This window comes from Chenopodium quinoa, unplaced genomic scaffold (genome assembly GCF_001683475.1).
Source record: "Chenopodium quinoa cultivar QQ74 unplaced genomic scaffold, ASM168347v1, whole genome shotgun sequence".
NCBI classification, from domain to species: domain Eukaryota; kingdom Viridiplantae; phylum Streptophyta; class Magnoliopsida; order Caryophyllales; family Amaranthaceae; genus Chenopodium; species Chenopodium quinoa.
This window is the reverse complement of record NW_018742263.1, coordinates 6,852,503-6,876,843: the sequence shown is the minus strand read 5'-3', so window position 1 is coordinate 6,876,843 and position 24,341 is coordinate 6,852,503. Positions and strand designations below refer to the sequence as shown.

The following is a 24,341-nucleotide window of genomic DNA, read 5'->3' as shown; positions in this document are numbered from 1 at the left end:
TCAACTCATAGCCGTCTGACCAAAATAACCTACGAAGAACGAATAAGTTCCTAGATACCGGATTCCCATAGGCATCAGTCGGTCACCGACTGAAGTTCTCACTTAGGTTATTTATTCCAAAAATTGCACCTCACCCCAATTGGGGCAAGAGTTCAATGGCTATGAAATCTCTACCAAGACGGACATACGCCGTCTGTGTAGTGACCAAAACGCCTGTTGGTGTACGGCTGTGCACTTGGTTTGGGGCAATCACTACTGTGATTGATTGACTTACAAACATATCATGCTCTTTGCAGCATCAGACGTTTTCAAGTCAATCAACCAGCTCCAATTGAAACCAATCACACAGCCGTCCAGGGGCAAGGACAACCGGACTACTGACTAGTTAGGCAAGAAATCGCCGCATGCTTTTGATAAGTTCGGCAAAAATTAAAATTTGCAAAAAAACAAAAATTCAAATGCAGAATGATCAAAACCGACTTAGTCGGTGCAATTCATAAAAGTTCATCCAACCAAACGGTTGTAATGGATCAAATGTTAACCGGACCCCATCCGGGAGAAATAAATTGTTAATTAACCCGGCTCCATAGCCGGTAAAAACACAAATACTCGGCACGCAGGCCGAAAAAAGCAAGTTTTGGCATACTGCCGCTGAGGGGTCACTTCTGGCTTGCAGGCGGAGCCTCCTGGTTCTCCTCCTTCTCCTCATCATCTGAGGGAATTTGGTGCGCTTCACCGGGACCAGGAAGCTCAGGCGCGGTCGGCTCATTGTTGCTGAGCCAGGCTTCAAAGGAGGCAGGCTCTGGCTCGCCTTGCTCTCTCAAGTACACCACGTACTCGGCATAGCTGTGTGCCATTGCCCAGATGCTATAATCAGCGTCTGGGTACAAGGCAGCCCAAGCAATCTTCATACGGGCGTCGTTGTCAGCATCACTCTCAACAACAAGGCGGTTTTGCTCCGCCTCCAGGGTTGTTGCAAAGTTTTTCTAAGCTTGAGCAGCATCCTTCTCCAGTCTCTCAACCTTGGTTTTCAGTTTGCCAAGGTCCGCCTAGGCCTTCTTGAGCGCCTCATCAGCCTGTTTGGCGCTCTCGTCTGCCTTCTTCTGGGCCTCCTCCGCCCCCTTCTTGGTCGTCTCAGCATCCGTTGCCCGCTGGTCGGCCGCCTTCAGATCTAGCTCCAGCTGCTGGATTTTAGACGCATGTGTCATAATTATTGCTTTAGTTTCAAGTTCATTTACGATAGTCGAGTGGAAAGCAATATTATCAGCGTCTATGGCGGACTTCTTGGCCCTTTTTACCTCTTCCCGTTTGCGGGAATAAGGACGTTTGAGCCCGTCCACCCGCAGCATGGCCTGCAAAAAAGCAGGCGGTATAAGAATTACAGGCGGGATAAAACACTTGGAAAAAATAAAATTGAATTGACAAGTTTCTTACCTCAACCAGAAGGGATAGAATGCGTTCAAGATTGAACGTCTCTATCCCAGGGATATTGTCCTTATCCCTCTTCCGGACGGCTTCCAGCATGGCCTTGGCGTGCTTCTGGACGTCTGGCCAGCAGGGAGATTGATCTGCACCACAATCAATACGTGATGAGTGCGAAACTAAGGCAGCACCTATTTGTTGCCGACCGTCTGAGGATGATGTCTGTTGGGAGTGGGATTTCACCCGTAAAGGCCACCCCAGCTCAAGCGGGGATTCAAAAGGGTTCTTACCTTCAGAGCCGGCCAAGCGGGAACCGCTTGCAGGCGTGGTGAACCCCGCGGCTGCTGATAAAGGATTGGCAAGATCAAGGCACGTGATGCCGCCTACCTTCTCGAGTCGCCCCGATACCCGTATCTTCTTAGCCCCGGCTGAGGCTCCAGGAGTTGACGCAGAGGCAGACTTTTTTATTTTGTTGAGAATGGCTGGGGCCTCCTCTCTAGCCCGTTTGAGATTCTTCTTAAATGATTTCCCAACTTCTCCCCCCTGCGAAAATAACCAAGTCAAAGTTAGTATCCGGGCAAGATAGTTTTTAAAATAAACTTAAAGGGTCAGGCGCTCAATACCTTGGCCCTGAGCTCGGCCGCAGCTTTCTTCGCAAGATCTTTGCGGATGGTCGCAGAAGACCGCTTGGGAGTTTTCTCCAACTGCAACATGTTTAGTGCTTCTTCTGCAAAAAGAGAGAAATTGGTCAATATCATAAATCAATTTCGATAGAAAAATACTACAGACAGTATAAACTCAGGCGCATACGTTTAGTAAACATGTGCCCTAGCCCGCAGGCGGCCAGGAAACATTCATCCCTGAACCAAGCGCTCTTGGGAATCCAATTCTTAGGGACTTTTATTGTTTCCCCGGTTGACAGAGTTGCGTCTGTGAGGCCGAAAAAGTCTGCCTCGATTATTTTGTGAAAGTCTTCCTCTGGGATCTGGGGAAGAGCGCACTTCCTGCCCAACAAATCAGGCTTCTTATTGTACAGACGGAATTCATAATTTTCCCGTCTGGTTGGGGCTGACATCAGGTAGAACCTGTGCTTCCAGCCATCGAACTTTGAGACCTTGTCCAAGGTCATCATGTATTGCGGCTGTGTGGTTAGAGTATACCACGCCCTCCAGACGCCCGGGCTTCTACTGAGGTAATGCATGCTTGCAAAAGCCTCCCAGCCGGGTTTAAGCCCTTGGAACTCGCAGGCGGCAACATACCCTAGAATGTTGGTCCAGGAGTTGGGGGTAAGTTGCCAGACCCCAAGGTTGTAGCCTCTCAAAATTGCCTTCACCGCCTGGTGAAGGGGGAAGCGAAGGCCAGCTTTGAACGCCGCCTCATAACAGCCAAAATAGTTGTTGGCGTTCTCTTGATCATCCCCCAGGCGATGGTGCCCAGCTCAGGCGGCACCCGGATCTTATACCCGTCTCCTAGCGGGTGCATTTTCTTAAAATTCTCTAAGTTCTCCCCCATCTGGATTCGGTCCTTGGAGGAGACGTGGATGCTGAAGGGATCGTCCTTCTCACTCCACTTTTTCCTTTCTTCCTCCTCGCTATCCGGAAGAGGGGGTAAGTCATCGCTGCTCTCGGAGGTAAAGGCGGAGTTGTCACTCTCCGTCTCCCCCTCGCTTTGGTCCATGGGGGCAGAGGCGGCCTCGTCGCCGCCTTGGTCACACTCTTCCAAAAAAGATTCTGCAGGGGTTGAAGGGGCGCGCGGAGGGGATCTCTCCAGAGCCATCTGGTTTCCCTGACCAGACGTTTCTCCCTCAGGCGTTTGGCCGCCTGAGCCTTCGCTCTTGTAATTCGGGTCCGTGGCCGTCTGCATTGTCCGAGCCATGGTGTCCTGCACAGACACATAACTGGTTGGAATCCATGGCAAAGGGTGGTCCCAACACCCCGAGCCAGCACTCCCAGTCCTAGACTCAGCCAACCCTGGTGACCGGCTGGACTCTAACCTAGGCCGTGCCGGGTGTGTTGGTGATGCATCCATTTATTGCAAGAAATATGTACAAGCGGTGAAAAAAGAAAAGAGCTGAGAGAGACAGAGACAGTACCTTTTGATTTGGTATCTGAACGTAGGCGGGACCGGCTGTATTGCTGAAGAACAAACTTTCTTGCTCACGTCTGCCTCAAATAAGTGACTTCTGCTCTCTCAAAGTTTTTCTCTCTAGGAAATTTTTGTAAACGTACAAAATTATAAGGGTAAAACGGCTATATATAGAGGGTAAATTTGGGGGCATTTCCGTAATTTACCCGGAAGGTGAACGGTTACTCTGTAACGGTAAAATTACCGCCAACCGGAGCGTGACATGTGTCACAGATGCCACGTGGCGTGTCACGTCACATCTGTGAGGGGCAAATGTTTAGGGTAACTTTACCCTGCCACGTGGCCTAATCAGAAGGTGACACGTGTCAGCCCCAGATTGGTCTAAAATGGACCAATCCCTGCTCGACACGTGTCATTCCCGAAATCAAGGGAAAAGGCGGCCTTCAGGCCCAAATCCCGAGAATGCCGCCAAACGGCGCAGCCCACCAATGATTAGGGTTCAATAACCTAATAAGGGGCACAATTCCCAAAGACCCTATAAATAGGGAGATGTCCCTCATTTTGAGGGCACGTTTTTGACCATTTAATATAACTACATTCTCTTACATCAGAGAAACACCTGAGCTTGGAATCCGAGCAGATACCCACCTAAATTTCCGCACCTTTTTCACCCTTCAAGTTTCTAACTTGTGCGTCGAAGGCGGAGCACCACCCAACTGGTGTCTCCGTTTGTTTTGCAGGTACAGCTCACCCCGGATCAGTCTTCGTGTTGTAACTCTCCCGAGGGACAAAAACACCCAAAACAGCGCCTATGTAGTCACGTGCCCCCAGTCCTGAGACACGTGTACTCATCTTGTGGACAAAACTGATGAGAGAGTTGCTGACTTTCTTCCCTCTCACTGAATTTGGATATATGTCTCCAGCCCTAAGACATGTATTTCTATCTTGTGGACGTCCGGCTCAAATACCAGACCCGGCTCGAATACCGGACCATTTCGGCTCTAATATCGAAAACCCTTTTTCATCTTTTACTTTGTTATAGTCAAGCTAAAGTTTCAATGACATATCGAGGGACTTTAGACCAACGATGACACGATTGAGAGGAAATCCTCCCCTTTCATTCTTTTAAAATCGATCTCTTCTCATGACCTGACATCACCCAGAATACTTTTACTTGTAAGAGCGTTCTACAATTGCAAAGGATCAATCTAGATTCTTTAGCGCGTTAAGACTAGGAAGGACTTTTTTTAGCCTTAATAGCTACTTGTTTTAAACACTTAGCGAATCAAGGATTGTTTCGACATCCTTAAACATTACTGAAAGATTCTCTATCCTTAGAGAATTTCGCATAATGAGTCTCGGATTTATTTCCTTGACTACTTTTATCATCGTCTATTCTAGACTCGATCGAAGTGGGGGCTAACTGTAGACATCTACTTTTGGCCTCATGTCCGGACAGGAAGTGCAATGACGATAAATAAACATCTTCGTGTTGGATCAAAGTGAAGAATACTTATGGATAACTACTTAAGCCACAAAACACAAAAGACTAGCCCAAATTAAAGAAAAGCCAAAACAAAGGTCCAATTAACTAAACTCGATCATAATTAGGCTTAAGCCCGTGATTAAACCCTAGCAATGACGGATTTAGGAGCGCCTAGGTTAAAACTTAGTGTTGTCGTAGACAAAGTCGCGCGCATCTCACAAAGTCGCGCTGGGCTGCCGCGCGCAACTAATTCAGTTGCGCGCGACACCCAGCGCAACTTTCAGAGTTGCGCTGTGGAAGATTTGTAATTATTCGGAAATTATTCGGAAAATATAAAATCGAATCTTACCATAAAGTCGCGCGCAAGACAAAAAGTCGCGCTGCACAAAGCAGCGCAACTCTATAACTTGCGCTGGGATGCCGCGCGTAACTTCATCTGTTGTGCGCGACACCTGCTTCGGCAGAAAGCTCGAAACCCTAAACCTAATCCTTCTCTATAAATACGAGCTTAAACCGAGGCTTCAACAGACAGAAATTAACCTAAAACTCTGGCGAAATAACTTGTGAACTTGTGCAACCTAGCCCTCATGTCCTAAACACTCACCCTTTCGATACTTTGTTACTATGGTGGAGGTTCCCCAACAAGAAGGTGTCCGTAAGTGTTCTAAACGGAGATCTAGCAAAGAGAAGTGGTAAATTCCCGACCACTTAGTTAAATCACCTTTATTTTCTTGTTTAAAAGGACTTTAATTAATTAATTAGGTTGTTTGGTCGCTTTTAAAATAATTAATTAATCAATTCCACATAGTATCTTGTGTTAAATAAAGACTTGAATTGAATTAAATAATTGTTGGATGATCACTTAAGCCAAGGCGAATCTTGTTTATTTATTGTTCTTTCACGAATGTTATTAAATAAGAATAACGACTTTTGCAATGTAATTCCTACGTGAATTAATGCTTGTAAATAAAATCAACTAACATTGTTTTAGCTATCGCGTTGCATATATTGTTTGGTGATGAAATTGTGAAAAAGGAAGAGCTAGTAGAGGCCGTACTAGGGCTAGGATGACGATTCCCCTCTAAAAGGAACGTTATCTTAGTACCCTGGCTCCCGAACTCATTTCTGGTAGTTAGACCAATTTGGGCATGGGTAAACTTATGATTCGTGCTAATTATTCCATGAACTCCACATGGAAGAAAGGCATGAACGAGGTTTATGAGTTTTCCTAAAACTCATTGGCGACTCCTACTTGTTTCTTACAAAAAAGCGTGATGAGAGTATCATTCTAATTCAAGGTCTCCCAAACAGTCAAGAATTCAAATCCTAATACACCCTAACAAGTGTAAAGTACTAGGCTTTTAAGCGGCCATGGGCATTTATGGAGAGTACCCTTTACGATGGGATCACCCTCCTTACACCCCTACGAGATGTTGTGGCTAGAGGTTTCCCGATAGGTGTGATATAGTCCAAAGGATTACACGTATCATTTCCCATATGTTCCTCATCAATGTGAATACACTTAATGGGGATACATTGTTGTTGGGTTTAGGCATGGGAATCCCATCGTCTACTAGATCTTGTACTTTGTGCTTTAAGACATAGCAATGTTCAGTATCATGCCCAACACCTCTATGATAAGCACAATATGCATTGTCATCCCATTAGGCGTATCTTTTTTCTGGTGGAGTGGGTGGCGTCACTAGTGGAAAAATGGTCATCTATAACGGCCTATTTGTAACGAGCAAATAAATCCCCGTTACAATAACATCATTTGTAACGGGCAAAACCAATGTCCGTTACGAAAAACGAAAAGAAGTATTCGTAACGGGCAATTATATGCCCGTTACAAAAAGCTCATTATTCGTAACGGGCACTTTTTTGCCTGTTACAAATACACTTATTCGTAACTGACAGCTTATGCTCGTTACAAATAGAAAAGTCAATTGAATTTTGACCAGTTATTTGTAGCCAACAAAAGTGACCGTTACGAATAAGCCTTCCAATTAAGCCCTAACTTTCCATTTCCCCTCTCACTCACTCTCTCTCCTCGAACTCCCTCCTTTGCCTTCACCTTTCATTCTCACTCTTTCACTCCCAAACTCCCTCCTTCTCCGTTAAACCCCATTGAAGCTCTGCCGGATCGGAAATCCTTCGCAATTCCTTTCTTCTCCCTCAGCTACCGGAGCAGCTAATCGGCCACCAGTCCTCCGCAATTCCTGTGTTCTCCCTTGCAATTCCCTTTTTCTCCCTCGCAATTTCCTTCTTCACTGTCAACTCCAGTGGTTCTCCCTTGACGCCGGCTGTCAGCCCCTTTCTTCTCTATCGCAATTCCCTTCTTCTCCCTCGGCTGCCAGAGCATCTTCTCGCCTAATTCCGACCACCAGTCCTCCGCCTGCAGCCGTCCTTACATTACGGTATGCTAATCAATTTTTAAGTTTCAACTTTCACTCTATAACATAAATTTCTGGTTTATAATTTGACCCAATGTGATAATTTAATGAGCACAGTTGAATTAGTTTGATTTCTTTGAGTATTTTGTGTTATCTGTAATTCTAATTAGTTCACTAGTTCAGTACATTTATTTTTTTGAAGAATCACTAGTTCAGTATATAGGGTATGCTATTAATGCTATTTTTATATGTTTGTGGATTGTCAATTATTGTGGAAGCTGTGAATTTTTCATTGCGATTGCAGAATTATAATGAAATGGGGTTTGTAATTGTTGTGTTCAGCACAACTAAGATAATTTGAGCTTTTCTTTACAAAAAACAAAACAATTTGATCTTAAATTTTTGTAAAGCTTCATCATATTTCGATATTTGTTAGTGAATTTGATTTTGAGTGTATCCAATCTGTTAATGATGATGGTCAATTGATGGGGTTATTCAATTGGACACTCTTTTCATTTTTATATTAATCTATATTAGTACAAATATTATTTGCCAACAAGGGTGTACTAGTAGTATTAGTAGTCACTTACAACAACAAACCGAATCTGAAGCTACTGAGAAAAACTTGAACAAATTAAAAAAAAATTGACCCGGTATATAATTTAAAGTGATAGACTTAAGATATACTTAATCATATAACCCATTGACCCAAAACTGAACCTGAAAACTCTTTTACCCAAAACTAACATAAAAATAACAAAGATAAGTAAAAGTCAGTCATTTTCTAAATTGAATTAATTAATCTTAAGAAACTAATTAGATTAAGACAAAGTGAGGGAAAGACATAAAGAGGCCCAAAAATCCGTCCTCCAGTCATAAGTGAAGTGCAAGTAATATAATAAACGTGGTCGTTTAGTTGAACATAGAAGTAAATCTATAAATCTATAGATATTGTTGTCTTGGATGTCTGGTAAGCTCACGTGTAAGGAGCTTCTTATTTTTGTTTCAATGGCCTAGGCGGCCTGGGCTTACATGAGCTCAGCTGATTTTAACAACCTGTGGAAGTGCAAAGTGACTGGAACTATAGGTTTTGTTAAACTGGTGGAAGACTTTAAGAAATATACAAAGGCTACCAGTGGTAATGTGGTGAAATATTGGGGGAATTCTCGTAGCGGCTGGCAGAACCCAGATCATGGCTTAGTCAGAGTCAATTCCGATGCGGCTATGTTGCCTGGGAATGCAGTGGGGTTAGGAGTGGTAATGCATGATGATGCGGGGCTTATAGTTGCAGCTACAGTTCGTAGGGTGGTTGGTGATGGAACTGTGGTTGGGGCTGAGGTGTTGGCTGTCAGATTGGGGGTTTGCTTGGCTGCACGCTTGGGTTTCCAGAAGGTGGTGGAGTGTGACTCTCTGGCTGTGATTAAAGCTATTAAAAAGCATACTGTGGGGTTAACACCCTTCGACCTGATCATTGAAGACATCACCATGGTAGGAAGCTCTTTTGTTTCTCTGTCTTGTAACCATGTTAGACGTAATGGTAACGTTGTAGCCCACTCTATGGCTAGAGTACTTCCGCAAAAAAGTTTTTTTACTCCTTTTCGCAAGGTATTTCTACCTTGGAAAAAATGGACTTGCTGTAATTTGCTGGTTTGTTATTAATAGTCCCCTCTCCCAGTTGCCTAAAAAAAGTTACTTAATTCTACTAGTACACATGATCTTATCACCCAAGATAATTTTTGTAGGGGTTGGTTGTTTGAATGGGTATCCTCTGGCCAACCAAAAGTTGGATTCAGACAGTTTGCTGGCTTCATTGATTTGGATGATAAAACTGGGGGGAGCTTGTTTTACTACTTTGTTGAAGCTGAGAAGGATCCTGACCATAAGCCACTCACTCTTTGGCTTAACGGAGGTTAGCTTCTTGCTTTTCTATCTGCTTCATATCTTGACGTTCCATTGTACATTTTTTTCTTTGTATTTTAATGTGTTCTTGTCACTCTTTGGCTACAAGCACCGTTGAATGCTCTGCATTCATCATTATTGATTGCTATTCCACTAAGATGCCCTGATATTTCTATGCCTTTAAAATTTCATACCTTAAACGAGTGGCCAATTAACCAGATTGATTACAGCTTTTAATAGGAAATTCCTGTTTTGTTTTGGTCTTCTATTTTGTGCATTTTATCAGATATGCTCTATACCTTAGTTTGTTGAGACTAATAAGGATACTTTAGATAATTGCTAACTATTATTATTATTATTATTATTATTATTATTATTATTATTATTATTATTATTATTATTATTATTATTATTAGTTGTTGTTGTTGTTGTTGTTGTTGCCCTATCTGTGTCAAAGGAGAAGACCATGTGAAGTCGACACATACATCACGACCACGATCCCATGAATAAGGTAATACATCGGCAGGTCTGGCCCTCCGGATAATCCTATGTCAACCTCCTTTCTTGCTAAAATTCCACATCTGTAGCAAATATCAACAAATGTATCCCAAATAACATTGTGCCGATGTTTAATCCTACAATGCCAGCACACGACACCGCATGGTCGCCGAATACATCCCTAGTAAAAACCCGAGAGCAAGCAGAGCATGGTGTCGAGATAGAGAACAATGGAACACCCATCCAATAACACAACACATTGGTATGTCTTAGCGTTCATCGTCTGACCCAATCCAGAAATAGGAACTGCTCGAAACCAAGCAGAGGTGTGATCGCCCTGCTGCGACTTTCACAATGCCGACTGCCGAGGAGACAAAGAAAAGGTGGATTCTGCAGAAGCAGTAACCTTTGTGAAATATATATCTGCCAATTTCTTCATGAGTTTAGGGGCAGCGACCTCACAAGGATTACCTAAAATGTCAGACTCAAGTGTTCCAGTAAACAGACCCAACGCATCCTCAAAAGCTTGACCAAAACCCACAATACCGGTACCACGCAAAAGCTGCGTCTGCAACCCAGCCGACTGCAATCGAGAAGCAAGAAAAGCATAATGACGAACATCACGTGCAGAATAAACATCAAGCCCTCCAAACGCAAATGGTAAGGTGGCAAGCCGCCACTGCCAATCACCAAACCCGGGCCCCGAAGCAGTAACAATACGCTCCAAGGAAAATCTAAGAGCCTCGTCAAAAACGCGCTGAGCCGCCTCGAAAGCACCTGGAGGACAAGTACACAAGGCAAAGTAGAGTTTAGAAACTCCAATACATGCCCTAAGTAACAACAGCTCTCACACTGAGAATCATCCAGCATAGCCGCCTTATCCATAAGCGCAGGTTGCTTATGGATAAGGTTGCTATCCATAAGCGCAATGGTCTTGGTCACCCTCTGCGTCACAAGCTCGCCACTAAACTTGGAATCAGAACTAACGGGACCACCTAGTAGCTTAACACCATGCAATGGTCAAGCAATAGAAGGGGGAAAAACACCCATAAGCCTGCTTCGAGGTTCTTCTGTGTAGGCCTGAAAACTTCAGTTTTTTCCACATTGAGATGCAACCCAAAACGAGGTCCTTCCTCCATAATCAATTGTAGAACCTTCCCTACCATCAAATTGTTTCCAATAATAGTGCAGTCATCCAAATACCACGCCTGAAGACAAACCCAAAAGTATCTCCGGACATAAGAGGTTGTAAAACCAATGAAAAAAGGAGAGGACCAAGGGGATCACCCTGCTACACCCTGAGACGACCATAAGGTGTGGTCCCCATAATACAATCTGGCTGGATTAGAGTAGCAGAATTAAACCCACTGCAAAATACCCGGACAACGACGATGGACTTAACGTAACATGATCGCTCGATCAAAGTAACTGCCTAAAGATTTGCCAACCATAACAGCACCGACCTTCGAAACCAAACGTTGCCAAGCAAATCCACAACTATAGGACGTATACCACTACCGGGCTTGATAAGTGGTGTGAGAGGAGCACTAGCAATATACTCTCCTAATTCCATCGGACATCTGCCAGCAAGAAAGAGATTAACCACCCCGGAAATAGAGGCAACCAACTAATCTGAGACAGCCCCAGCAGCACCAATCCATCTCTCACATGTTTAAATTGTAAATTTTTAATCTTTTTTCTATTAAATCTTAATCTTTTGTTTTCAATCTGTTTTTGTGTTTTTCAATTTCTTGGTTGTTAATATGTTGATTGTTTTGTAACTTTTGTTACATTGTTAACATTTAAACGAATAAATGGCAGTAGATATAGTATTGATTAATTTTCTTTTTTAATTATTGTAGTGTGTGACCATGAAAAGTTATGTACTTCGTATTATTTTACGTATTGTATTTTGACATTTAATTAAAGTTATGTATTATTGTATCGGATCATTTTATTTTGCTAATTTATTGAAATTTGGACTTATTTTGTTGTGTACTTGTGTATGGGTATTTATTTCAATACTCTATTCTATACTTGGATACCTTTTATATCTGTGCATTCGGATATCGGGTGTTTGATGAAGTTCAAACCCCCTAGGTATAATTCTGGATTCGCCACTGATTATGATATGATTATGATTATGATTAAGATTAGGCAAAAGCTAACGAACGCCCTGAGAGCGTTGGATAAGCTAGCTAAAAGTAAAGAGATTAAATTAAAATGAACATTAATTACACTAATCGACTCGTGATTTTGTCATGTTTTCCCAAATTATTACCATTGTAGTCAATATGTTAAATGCTTATCTAACGTACTGGAGGCGTTCGTTATATTGCTAGTTACTAGGGCTTGATTACTTAATTGAATTGGATTGGATTTGCTTTGCACTTATTATTGTTATCATTTGCATTATTTCTTAGTATCGAAACAAAACGAAATAAAGGATGAGATTAAGGTCTAGTAGTAGGTTGTTTTCTTAGATGTTCTATCGAGTTGGGTTTCTGGTTTCTAGGACTGTGGATTCCATACTGCACTTTCAAGATCACCACCCTAAAGACCAAATATTGAAGATGGGGGGTTTTGATCATCGAACTGGGACGGACACTGCATGAAGCCCTTTTGGGTACGTGATCATACTGTTAAGGATGGGTTTATGTGGTGTATTCACCATTATCGTCAAGTGCATGATTGTTTACATGAGCAAATAGATGACAATGAACGCCGAATTCCCTTTACCAAAGGCGATCCCTTGCCCTTCGATCTTATGTCCTTGTTTTCCCTACCACTAATGGAGAAAGGGGTTACTTGGTCCGAAATGATGGCCATAGAGTTGAGATTGACACTCTTAGGGGAAAGAACATCTTGGTTTGTTGCTTTTTCGTGCCTCGGTTCTGGCTAGAATCATGTGATTGCAATGTTATTCGTGGGATAATTACTGCATATTCTAATCTACCCAAATCCGATTATGTGATGGTTATGGTGGCTAAAATGAGACGAAGTTGGGCTAATGATGAGGATGCTTTCAACCACTTCTTTTCAGCTTTACCTTCCTCCTGGCTTGCAGTCCCTTTCTCTGACACGTTGAGTCGTGACAAAATATGCAACTCCCTTGGCTTTTTTTCGGACTCAATGGGTCTTCTAGTAGACCACCATCAAAAGGTTGTTGAGCATAAACCTTCTTTGGGGTATGATGGACTTTCCTTTCTCCCCTTTTGTGATCCTGAGTTTGATTATTCTTGGTGGAAAATTTACACCCACCTCCATTCAAATTTAGAGACTGAATTTGTTTCCAAGATAAATAATAATGCTGCTGGTGCTAATTATTTGTAACTGTGGGTATAGATCTTGACAATAAAGTCTCGGTTTTTAAACTTAAAGAGAAGCTTGTGGGGATGTATTTGTGCTATGATGGCACCTTGATTCGGACAGTCAACTTGCTTTCTCAAGAATGTAAGGCTCGGGACCAAGAATTCCACATCGTCCTCGTCTACTTACCTTATAGATACAGCGTGGATCCACTATTGTTCTAGGAGGCTATCAATCATGTCTTACATAAGCTCAAGATATCTGCTAATCCTCATTGGTGGGTTTCACCGTTCAACGATTTTGTAAGCCGCTGGCTCTTGGAAATTTGTTTTAACTATTATAACCATGACGAAGAGGATGAACTGGTCATTTTGGACCCCAAGATGAATATTGCGGATCACTTAAGAAAATATGTTATTAACCAATTGGGTATCAATAGATATCCCTTCACCCGGCACTCCCTTGTGCAGAGAGAATTGGAAGCAATAAGGGCGGTCGCCTTAGAGTCTTTGCTGGTTTATGAGTCACGGGATTATGTTCTTCGCATGAATTTAACAAATCATAATGATATCAGGAATAGCATTGATGAAGTGCCTATAGGCAAACAGCAGGAAAACATGTCCTTCTCTACATTGACCAAGTGGAAACGCCATCAGACACCTATTATACATTGCTTGAGTGGTACAATCAAAATAAAACAACAAGGATCGCTGATTTTGAAGTGGTATTTGTTCACTTTGATGGCAAAGCTAGTACATCTTTGGGTAGTCCAAAGCCAATGCCATGGTTGGTGTGCCCCTTTGACCCCCAACACACAGTTTTTGTGAAAGATAAGATACCGAATACATATAAGGGTATTCTTGCAGCATTTGATAAGATGGCCATCTCATTACATTGTTTGCTAAAGATTTTCAAGACTCGTTTGGGCCTGAGGGCTTCCATCATACAATGGCTTGCACAATGAGGTGGTTCTCCTTACAGGGAATCAATATCTCCTAGAATTGGATGATTTGTTAGATAATGGCCCTGTGAAAGGCTATGTATTAGGCAACCCTATGTTAGAGAACAACCTTTACTCATAATTAATGCATCTTATCATGAATGTCACGACCTTTTCCCTAATTAAGTTATTGTTTTTCCAATTATATTCGAATTACATTTCTTTCATCTTCAGTCAAAAAATGATTTTTGCTAAACTAATCTTATGAGATCAAATTTAGAACCCTTATCAAAAAAGAAAGGGGAAACTGATTATCACTAGACTGTTATATGCATTTGATGTTCAGTTAATTTCTTTGATAATTGATTTTAGGCATATTGCTTGGCTTTGTGTTTTTACCATGGTTTTGAGATCATAGCTTGTGGTTGAATATCTGTGATGATTGAATTTGGTTAGTCATTGGTTTGTGTGTGTTCTTTGATGGTGGTAATGATATATGTTAGAATTCGTAACTTAAGCCATCTACAAAAGGTAAATCTAGCAGTATGAACTCATTTTCTTGCTCATCTTTTTACTTTATTAATTCCTCTAGCTTTGGGTTTGTGCTTGAGTTTTTATGACTGTTAGTTCTGGAGAACTGTTGTTTCAGTTCATAACACTGTCTACCTTCATTCCTGACAACCTCATGAACCTCAAAGTGCAGTAGACTTATCTTCCCTTCACTGCTTTTGTCATCAGAGAGCTTTCGTATGGGTAAATCTGTAAGGTTAAAAGCGTTTGTATTCCTTCTTGCACTCCCAGCATTAAGCCAATTCCTGACCTATAATTGAACCTAAAGAGCAAACTAACTCGAGTAAAGGCTTAGGGAACAACCTTGAGCTGGTGATAAAGGAAGGATTCTGAATTAACAAGCCTCCCAGCATCTCTCTCAACTTATTTCCAATTGTCTAGAGACAGTGTTTAATCTTACGTGCAATCTTGGGTGGTGTCGTCTTCTTGAATAATCAACACATTGTTGGTGTTGACTAATATTGTGGTTATGGTTGAAAACTCTTAACCAATTCTATTTTATTGTATTGTTCTCAATATTTATCACCAAACTCCACATAAAAAAGCTTATTCCCAATATATTATGTATGGGCTACCTCATGACATAGTACCTTTTCATCCATAAGTTAATTGTTGAATTGTTCGTTGTTGCATCTTTCTTCTTTATTTTTATTTTTAAAAATTACATTCATGATAAATATCTTAATAGAGGTTTGCAAAGTTGTTGACGATGATGATAAGTACATGGATCCTCAGTTTTGTACAACCACAACTTGATATTTACAAGCATATGCGTGCTTCCAAGGTTTGACATATCCCTTTCCTGTCAACCAATTCAGCTCCATGCCTCATCTTTTTCTCTCTTCTGATTGCATTGCTTCCCATTTCTTTTCCAGATATTGACAAGACCTTCAGCGAATTTCATAAAGAAGATTCAAAAGATATAATGCATGCCAGTGTGTGAGCCACACTCGCTGATTGGCTTGTAGAGGTAGCTTAGTTTTCTTATTTGATATATGTCAGGTTTTACTTAACATTATTATCCAGATTCATTCAGTTAGAGTTCTTTGAAATTGAACTATTCTTTTTACTGTGAGTATCATTGTATGTTGCTAAAGAATATTGCCTAGTCCCTAACACTATATTTGACCGTTAACTACATGAATTATGTTTTTTTAAAAAAAAAAAATATTATTTTAGGTTTTAATTAATGTTTCTAGGGTTGATTTTTTGTTATGTGGGTATTGATAATTTAATTGCACTTGTATATTTAGCTATTCTACGTATAAACTTATTTCTCATCCTCTGTCTCTCCCTCCCTCATTTTTTTCTGTCTCAGTGTGAGAGTGTGTGCTTGACTGTTTGTGCGTTGGTTATGTTTGCTGCTGCTGCTCTCTCTCTCTCTCTCTCTCTCTCTCTCTCTCTCTCTCTCTCTCTCTCTCTCTCTCTCTCTCTCTCTCTCTCTCTCTCTCTCTCTCTGTTATGTGTTTGCCTTCATTAGACTCAACTCGCTATCTTTCTTTCTCGGCTATACCTCACACACTCTTTGCTTCCTTTTTTCTACCCCAATATTTCTTCGTACTTATATATTGTGCTGCCATGATGTAGAATTACTAGAATATTAAATGTATATGCATATTAGACTCATTTTTGCCTCATAGATGCATATATTATATGGTGTGTTTATCTTACTTAAGATTATAATTTCTTTAGATTAGCTTTAGAATAAGTTAACGTTTGCTAATCTTCCTAATGTTGGGATGCAGGCATTGCTATACAAACTTTATGGAGTTTATAATTAATTGCATTCTGATCCTATAGCTTTTGAGAAAGCAGGGTATGCTTTTCTTGATGATCCTGTATGGTTAGTATGCTAAATTTGCACTTCTTTCAAGCTTAGCATTTCCCTACTATTTTTCTCTAAATAATCTAGAACCTAATCTGTTGCAATCACAAAGTTGTGGTGTCAAAGTGCTCATATAGCTTCTCTTAGTTTCTTACAATGACTAAATTTTTTAACACTAAGTTAATCTCTGCATTTTCATCTATTGTGGATGTTTTACTGAGGTTCCATTTTAGGAAATATAGTATACTCTAATGCTCTATCTAATTTTATATAAACTTTAGTAATACAGATAAGAATGACTGAAACTGAAAATTAACCCCGTTACCCCTTTGCTATAGTGTAGCTTGCAAAATTAAGCTCAAAAACGTGAAACGACAGTTTATATGTTAATGGTATGCAACTATGCAAGGCGGCGGGAAATGATTTTGACACACTTCTACGTGAGAACGTAGTTTTCTATGCTCTAATTGTCACATAGGGGTGTGCCAAAATCCATTAAAGGTGTGGCAAAATCAATTTCCAAGGCTGCAAGAAGTGATAGCCAGTTTTTATTCTATTCCTCCCTGCAGTTGTTAGCACTAAAAGCTCACACATTAGCTTAAATTTGAAGTCTAACTGGCACATATTTGTTGCTTGCTGCAGTTCTTAAATCAGAAGGAATTTTTGAAGGAGTTGCCATATATGTGTCAAATTGTCAATCATCAAAGCCCATCATATGCTGGGCATGCTGAAGCAAAAGTTTTTAAATATGAGTTGTTAAAGAACGGCAAACAAGCCAAACTAAGTTGCCTGGATTTGTTTATGCATGATACAAACTTAGTACCACAATTGAGAAGAGATTGAGCCACATGTTTATGCAGCTAAGACTAGTCATCTACTAGGCATGAATAATGATGTACATTAAAGTCTTTTTTTTTTTTTTTTTTTTTTGGGGTAATACAAACATAAATTTTATGATATACTCCCTCCGTCCCATAATATAGTTCCTATTTTCCGATTTTGGAGAACCAAAATATTGTTCTTGTTTCTGTTTTTGGATAATATGTAAAAAACATTATACCCTCACTTTTTAGAATTTTTTCATTCTTTTTCTTAATTTACCCTTAAATTTTGCACACACCTTCTACTTTTTTCCACTTTCTGTCTTTAACTTTTGTCTGTGATTGTATTTTTCACTTTTGTTAATGTAATTTATCCAGGCCACAATCTTCTCCTATTTCTTAAATACCGTGAAAAAACACAAACAGAACTATATTATAAGACAAAGGTATTATATATATATATATATATATATATATATAAGGAAATTTTGACATTTGTTACCACAAAAAACACCATGTTTCACATATGCTACCTATTTTTTTTATTTTTTTTGCTTTGCTACCATCCAAATTCCACATTATTTAATTTAATTATCTAATACCTTATACAATTATTATTTTCATTATTAGGGTCCAACCACCCCTCCATCCCCAGCCACCTCACTTTCACCTTTCTATCCCCTATTAATGCTGCCTCGAAGGCTTAAACCTCACTGCCACCCCCTCCCCTCAATTGTCAGCTCTTCCCCGTTAGCCACCCCTTCTCCCTGCCAGCGGCCAACGTCGATGACCCTAACCCCCTTTCTTTTCCCCAGGCCACCTATGCAGGCCGCCCCCTTTTCCCTTCTTGCTACCTTGACCCCGACCCCACCCCCACCACGAATTGAAAATCACCCCCTTCCCATTTCCCCCACCGGAATCGGCCCTATCCCCATTCATCCCATCGAAATCGACCCCCCTCTCCTTCCCCCACCAAAAAACCAGCACCCCTAACCCTAAACCACCAGCCCAAAACACCCCATACAGGTTTTAGGGTTTTGCTTATGGTGGTTTTGGGGGTGGTGGTTTAAGATAGTTAATTATATTTGTGCATGATTTATGCTTAATTGGCTTGATTATTGCTTGAGATTCTCGGATTTTTCGAAAAATGTCCAAAAAATTTGATTTGGGGATTTCTTGTGTGATGTATAATTACTGAAACTGATTGTCCTATGTTATTGTATGTTGAATTGTTAGTGTTCAAATAACAAATGCATGTATTTTGGTTGAGAATTTGAGCATGTTATGTCATACCCATGAGCTTAGTACGGGACCTTCAATGGTGGTTCCGCCATTGTTGACCTTTTAATTATTTTATAAAATTAAACAATTGTCTAGATTATATCATCATCTACGATAAGCTGGATGATATCATCCATTGTCTAGATGATATCCCGTATTAGTTCCATGATATATTATATTAGTTCAATGATATCCTTTATTATATAGGTTTCATGATATTATGTATAGGTTGGATGATATCCTCTATTGGTTATATACTTATATGATATCGTCTATAAGCTGGATGATATCATCTATTGCCTATGAAATCATTTATAGGCTGACTAATATATATCCTCTAATGGTTATATGATGTCATTTGTAAGCTGGATCTTCTACGAGTATTAGTTTGTTGGATGATATCCTCTATTAGTTATATGATAATCCTTTATTGATTCTATGATTTTAGCCTCTATTGGTTCCATGATATCATCCTAGATGATATCATCTACTATGTATGTTTATGATTTCATCTCTCTTATATATATCATATGTTTGTTCAATAATATCCTCTATTAGTTCCATGATATCATGTATATGCTTGATGATATCTTCTATTTGTTACATATATAATCTACAAAATGGGATTGTTATAACACATATCCTCCAACAAGTAGTACATATCCTCTATTAAATACTACATATCCTTTATTGGATGGATGATATCCTCTATTGGCTATATAATATTATCCAGCCATGATATCATATAGCCAATAGAGGATGTATATCATTCAGCAATAAATGATATCATTCAGCCAGTAGAGAATGTCAGCGAGCCAATTAAGGATATCATTTAGCCAATAGAGGATATTATCCAGCCAATAGATGATATCAAAAACCCGCTGGACTGACGAAATATTTGATCAGTCTGGACTGAGCAATATTTTTTTCTATCTTAAATAAATTCTTTTTATTTTAATAGTGACATCTTTAGCGGACTTCAATTATCCTTTTCTACTTTTGAAACTTGTAAAAGGCGCCATATCAAACAAACACACAATCTATTAAAAAAATAATTTGATTAAATTTTTTAACTGAACTATATGTACCTTTTTAAATTAATATATAAAACTTCATGTATACACTTGTCTAGTAAATTATTCAATTTCAAATTGGTTTATAGCATTTCCCCTCACAAAAAAAAAAAAAAAAAAAAAAAAAAAAAAAAAGAGGTTAATAGCATGAGTAGCTACTTAATAGGGGCCAATTAACGATAAAAAGTTTGCTAAATACTAACTAATTAGTGTAATAAAATTAAAAGAGTTTCCTAATAGAGATAAAATTAGAGTAGCAAACATACCATAATAAAATAAATTTAATCTTGTAACATTATATCAAGAAATAATAATAAGAATTGATAACATCCAAGTTTTGAGATTTGATGCAAATTATAAGACATTGTTTGAAGTACATGCATAAATAAAACAATACTCATCGTATATAATTATTTTAGCATGTACTATAGTCTTCATTGTAAAAGACAAGCAACGAAAACAAACATGCCCTTATTGACAACAATTTGCTTTTCCCCAAATCCTTCCATAAGTTTCATTCAAAAAATTTCAACAGTTTGTAACTTTGCACAAGATCTATTGTCTTGGCCTTATTTTTAACCTATGATATTTTTAAATTTAACCTATGGTTATAATTACATAGAAATATAGGATGATGGAGATATGAAATATTATAATAATAATTATTATTATTTTTTACAACCAACTTTGCACAAGATCTATTATCTTGGCCTTATTTTTAACCTATGATAAATTATAAATTAACCTAGCTAGTTATGATATGTTTATATATTATTATATTATAAAGTATAGTTTAAATATAGAAAGAAGATATGAATTAATAATATTATAATAGAAGATGTAAAAGAATCAGAAATCTCACAAGTTAGGCCTCGAAAGTTGATGCTCTTAGCTTGACAGTGTTGGAGAGGGGAAGAATATTCTAAAGGCCACCAAAATACAAGAAGAAAAATCCAAAGAAGAAATACTAAACAAAATTAAAGATTTTGAAAAGCAAAGCATCATTAGATTATGATTAATGTTAAGGATACCAGGAAAAGTCAGCTCATAAGGGGACGATTGCTACACATTTCTAAAAATTCACTGCTCTTTTCAGTTTGCTGTCTTTTTACCTGTCTTTCCTCGTTTTACCGCATTGGATCGGATTTTAGCCCACTACCCGACCCATTTACCTACTTCAAATTAAACTTCAATTCAACTGGATGTGCTCGTGTACTCCTTACATTCCATAAGAGAAAACAATGAAACTTAACACACATCAAATGTCTGTATTTAACCTTATATATAGTTTTATTTTTACTTTTTTTTAATTTTTACTTTTTTTTTTTTGAAACATTATATATGTAATTGAACATTAATAAATAAATTTTTAATATTCCTAAGCCTCAAATTAATACATAATATCTTTTATAAAACATTTTACGTGATTTTTCTGTTTTCCATACATTCTCGACTATAATAGTCAAAGTTAGTTAATAAATAATGAAAAAATTACCGTTTGTGAATTATTGTCAAACGCTAAGAGAATTACCTTTAATGTTTCATTTGCTATTTTTGATAGATTATGTTAATAATCTATTGTAATTATCTTGTGAATATTTTAGTGTATATCTTTCCTTAGTTAGCTTTAGCCTAACCTAGTATCCTTGGTTGTACATATATTCACTTTACAGTAATGAGAAGGCACGTCAAATATTCTCATGTTCTCTCATGGTAACACGAGTCTAGGTTTTACAATCCGAAACCCTAATTCTCTTCCGCTCATCTTCTCTAATCTTCTTCAATTTCGGTTCTCATCAATGGCCGAACAAAAGGTTCATCATGCTACACTTGTCACTAACATCAAGGCTTGCATCCCTATTGTTCTTGATTACAGCGGTACTCAATACAATACTTGGTCTACTCTATTCCAACTCCATTGTCGTATGAATTTAGTGGTCGACCATATCATCCCTCTGATTGTTAATGACAAGCAGAAAGCTCCTGAATCTTCTTCTGACCTTAATATGTGGCAAAGACTTGATAACATCGTTCAATAATGGATATACAATACCATCTCGACTGATCTTCTCGATTCAATTATCGATCCCGATGACAAGGCTATCGATGCATGGAAACGATTCTTTCTCAACAACAAGTCAGCCCGTGCTCTTCATCTTGATGCGCAATTAACAAACACCAGTCTCGATCAGTTCGAGGGTGTTAAGCCATATTGTGCTTGCCTGAAATCCCTAGCAGATAGTCTCCGGAATGTGGGTGATGCAGTCTCTGATAATCGCATGGCCTTGCAGTTATTGAAGGGGCTCTCGGAAGAATACAAGCCTTTTCGCACCTCTATTCGTCACTTAGCTCCGCTTTCTAGTTTTGACACTTTGTGCTCCATGCTCGAATTGGAGGAGCAGGGTAATGCGTCTGATGTTCCAGATTCTATTGAGGAAGTTCATCTCTCACAATCGCCATCATCGACTGCATTTAATTCGCAGCAGGGCAAGCAGATTTCTGATTCTCTTCGTAGCAATTCGCAGCCTTCTCGCGGTGGTTGGAAAACTAAGGGAAAGGATGGAAAAAAGGGAAGCTCTGGGTTTGGTGGTCGGAGCAACCAGCAGCTGCAGCAAGCAGCACATCAACAGTCAGCAGCGTCACAATTCACGGGTCAGCAGTGGTGGATGTATCCATCTCCATGGGCATACTGGAATCAAGCCTCCTGGGCTACACCTCCCTGCCCATATCCTTCACAGAGCCCAGGTGTAGGGAATATTTCAAGCATTACCTCAAACTTGAACCCCACTATGATCATACACTTAAGTACGATGGCGTTTAAAGGGAAGGAAGCTAGAGCAAAAGAGTGCCAACAAGTTTTAGGAACTTGTAAACCGCTCACAGGGTGAAGGTTACACCCCTTAACGATCCAGGAGATCTTTAACTCAAATAGGTCTGGAACCATGACTGGTAGTTCGGGGATGAAGGTACAAATCCAACCTAAAATAGATTGAACCTGCCCTAATAATAGGCCTCTACTTTATTCTGATCATATTCATGTGAGCTTTTTGACTAACATGCAACCAATTGGTTTATCCTAAACCTGTTTAATCTATATTGGTTGAATATTAATGCACAACAAAATCTATTATTGCCAATCACTTGAATTATAATCAAATTAACCCTAAACAAGATTATTAATTATCTTATTAAGCGTGATTACAAGTACAAATTCCCTTTAAACATGCATAAAAGGCGTGATCAAACAATAACAATAAATAATAAGCAACATAATAATAATAATCATCATAATAATAATCATAATCCAAATAATCATAATCATCAAAATAATAATCATGTTAAAGCATAATATTAATAGCAAGATACTAGGCATGATACTAACAAGATTAATAACAAACCCTATCATGTCACTAAACAATAAAGATCAAAGCTTTAGCCCTAACATGATACTAACATGATATTAGGAAAAGAGAATAGGAAGCATCATAGAAATCATAATTGATATAAGAAAATCACCCTAAATATGATACTAGGAAGCAATAAAACATCCTAACATGATACTAGGAATCAAAATAACAATCTAAGCATGATTTCTATATTAAAAGATCAATTAAACAATCAAGCACTTACTTGGATGCCTCGTATCTCTTTATAATAACAAAATACACACGTTAGTAACTTTAAGGAAAATATAAAACCAAATAATTAAATTAAATAATTGAAATAGAGAATCTAAAGAAAGTTTAGACTAGATTTGAGATCAAACCCTCAGAAATCAAACCTTTCACGTCTAGGGCGAAGGAAACTTCGAACTTGGTTAGGTGTGTCTAGTGATAATGTATGAGGAATTTTGTTTGCAAAAGGCTAGGCTAGAAAGAGAGAGAGAATCAAGAAATTCTTGATGAGTGTTGGTGAGAATTAGATGAGAAGGATTGATGATTGAAAACAGAGATTTTAGGAGGCTATTTATAGAGAAAATCAGCCGGATATGATAAAAAAGAAATCAGAGTTTTGAAGAGAATAAAACACGATCGCAGCGCCAAACACGCGCCTGTCGCCAAAAGCTGGAGCTGTCGCCAGATGCTAGGCCTGGCGTCCGGCGTTGCAAGACAGTTTTGCGGATTTTGTTTTTATCATATCTTTTGATACAGAAGTTCAGATAAGTCATATAATATGTCATTGGAAAGATCTTGAAGTCTAATTTCCAACTCAATTAGACTCAGATTAAAATCTTTTGTAGATAAAAATATATGGCCGATATAGTAGGACGGTGTCAGTTTTGGATAGAGTTATGTATTCCATTCATATCTTTTTCGTTATAGCTCGGATATAATATTATAATATATCATTGGAAAGATAATTTCAAGATCTATCCAACCATAAAAAATTTAGATAAATATTATGAGGCAAGAAAATAATATATGAATATATTCTACTTTGTACAAAACAAGGATTTTTAAAAGGAGTAGTTTTATTCAATTTCAAACTCTTTGAAACATAATTATCAATCCTAACTCCATTAGAATTTAAGAGAACTTTCTATAATATTTTAGAAGACTATAATAAATCCTAATATCTTTAGGAATTATAATTAATAATAGGCCCTCCTCTAAATCATTGGGCCGTAGGTAAAATCCAGTTTGAGCCCAGCACTAGTAGAAAATAAGTGATGGGAAGTGGTTCAAACCCCCTAATGGGAAGCAGTTCTGAACCGCATGCCCTTAGGGGGCTTGCCAATT

The 24,341-nt window shown here is 38.9% G+C and overlaps 1 long non-coding RNA gene across 1 annotated transcript; it reads left to right on the top strand.

Moving 5' to 3' along the window:
- Nucleotides 1-6,976: 6,976 nt before the first annotated feature.
- LOC110684085 lies at nt 6,977-17,361 on the top strand. Its single transcript, XR_002503737.1, has 6 exons — nt 6,977-7,410; nt 9,129-9,295; nt 15,291-15,386; nt 15,478-15,572; nt 16,348-16,445; nt 17,070-17,361. It is a non-coding gene; the product is annotated as an uncharacterized LOC110684085 (long non-coding RNA).
- Nucleotides 17,362-24,341: the final 6,980 nt, after the last annotated feature.